This window comes from Elaeis guineensis, chromosome 2 (assembly GCF_000442705.2).
Source record: "Elaeis guineensis isolate ETL-2024a chromosome 2, EG11, whole genome shotgun sequence".
Classification (NCBI taxonomy): Eukaryota; Viridiplantae; Streptophyta; class Magnoliopsida; order Arecales; family Arecaceae; genus Elaeis; species Elaeis guineensis.
In genome coordinates, this window is record NC_025994.2 from 69,158,221 (window position 1) to 69,160,287 (window position 2,067).

Here is a 2,067-nt window from a genome sequence, read left to right on the forward strand (position 1 = left end):
TTTACCTAGTACTTTTCAGAGACATGCCGTAATCTATGGGTACGGGGCGTGTCGAGGAAAGACAGGTATTTTTCTTAAGATTAATCACATCTATTTAATTAAAAAAAGAGATACAACTCTACTAGTGCAAAATTAATTTAAAACTCTCGAGCTCTTTATTTTCTAATTACATCAATTTTAAGATAATTTATTTTTTAAATCAAAAATAATACTTCTTTTTTTTATTTTGTAATCTCAACTTAGCCCAAGGTCCTTGAGGATACGATCTCGACTCATCCTACCTACGTAGTGAGTAGAGTTATTTTTGGTGCTATCAATGACTACACATCAAATTTTGGCGCCGTTGTCGGGGACCTTGGTAAGGTTGAATTAAAAAAAAAAAAAGCCACTGACATTTCATAACACTTAACTAAAATAGCGTAACCTCAAATATAAAAATTTCTAACTTAATTGGATACCTTGTTTCTTTGCATCTCATCTCCATAATTAACTTTAAGGGTGCAACCCATTAACTAAGATAAGGTGGGGATTTGATCACCCTTCCTTGGTCCACAAATCACTCCCTTGCATTTGCATTACCTAGACCTTAATCTAAAATCAACTAGACATCAGCCCTAGGAATTTCGAGCTCAATAGGATAAGAAAGCTCTAGAGTTGAACCGAGTGTGGATTGGTTAATTGCTCGGTGTCTAAGGCAAGTGGTTAAAGAAAGTAGTTTTCAATTGGTTCCGTTGACTGATCTGGCCAACTCAGTTGGTATCTAAGGAAAGCAACGAGCAGGGAACCTCCCACATCTTACACTTACTTGGCCGAGTCAGTTACTCAGTCTTGAGCTTGAAGTGCTCAAAGGCGGTCTTGAAAGTTAGGAGCTGTCTAGATCTAAGTTAACCTTAGGATAGAGAGTCTATGCTTGTTTAAGTTGATTGCAATTAACATCTAAACATTAACTAATTTCTCTCTTTTCATAGATTTAAGATTCTTAGGTTCTTCTCTTTAGATTTTCTTCATTCTTTTCTCAATTTATTATAAATATATATATATATATTATAAAAACTAAAATTTTCTGTGTTTGCTCTAAAGTATAATTGTAAGGTGTATGCTTGGCCGTAGATTGTTACGACCAGAAATCCAACCTTTTGATCCAGAAATAGAAAGAACCTTTAGAGCCAACAGACGTAAAAATATGGACCGAAATCAAGAGAATAATCCACCTAGGCAATTGAAGGAGTACTTTACTCCTTCCACATATACCTACTCTCCTTGTATTCAAGTGCCCCCTGTGGAGGCCACTCAATATGAAATTAAGTCCAGTATAATCCAAATGTTACCTTCATTTTATGGACTTAGTAATGAGGACCCTTATAAACATCTTGAAGAATTTCTTGAGATATGCTCAACTGTCAAAATTTACTTCTCCGATGATGCTCTTAGGTTAAAATTATTCCCTTTCTCACTTAAGGACAAAGTCAAATATTGGCTACATACTTTGGATTCCATGACTATATCAACCTAGGACCAGCTGCAAGGAGAGTTTCTCAAGAAATATTTTCCCATAGGAAAAACTAATCAAATAAGGAAAGCCATAACTAGTTTTTCCCAATTAGATGGAGAAATGTTTCATGAAACATGGGAGAGATTAAAGGACCTTATTAGAAAATATCCCCACCATGCTGTACCCAAGTGACAGTTAATCCAATATTTTTATGATGAGCTATCTGAAAGACATTGACAAATGGTCGATGCATCATGCGGTGGGATATTCATGCTAAAAAGTGAGGATGAGGCATGGCAACTATTTGAAATTTTAAGTGAAAATTTATTACATCATATGTCTGCCTCTATTAGAGATAAACCCATGTTAAACCCAAAGAGAGGTGGAATATATGAAGTAGGAAATGCCATAGATATCCATCATAAGGTAGATGAACTGTCCCAAAAATTAGATCATCTTCTAAATACTGGACAATCCCCGATTCCACCTAACCCAATCCAAGAAGTTTGTGCATTGTGTGCAAGTCGAACTATTTTGTTAGTGAATGCCCAACCGCACCTCAATTTTTGAGTTTG

General features: G+C 35.5%; 1 non-coding gene across 1 annotated transcript; it reads right to left on the reverse strand.

Moving 5' to 3' along the window:
- Positions 1-1,567: 1,567 nt before the first annotated feature.
- LOC140855997 (small nucleolar RNA R71) lies at positions 1,568-1,673 on the reverse strand. The gene has a single exon (XR_012139436.1). It is a non-coding gene; the product is annotated as a small nucleolar RNA R71 (small nucleolar RNA).
- Positions 1,674-2,067: the final 394 nt, after the last annotated feature.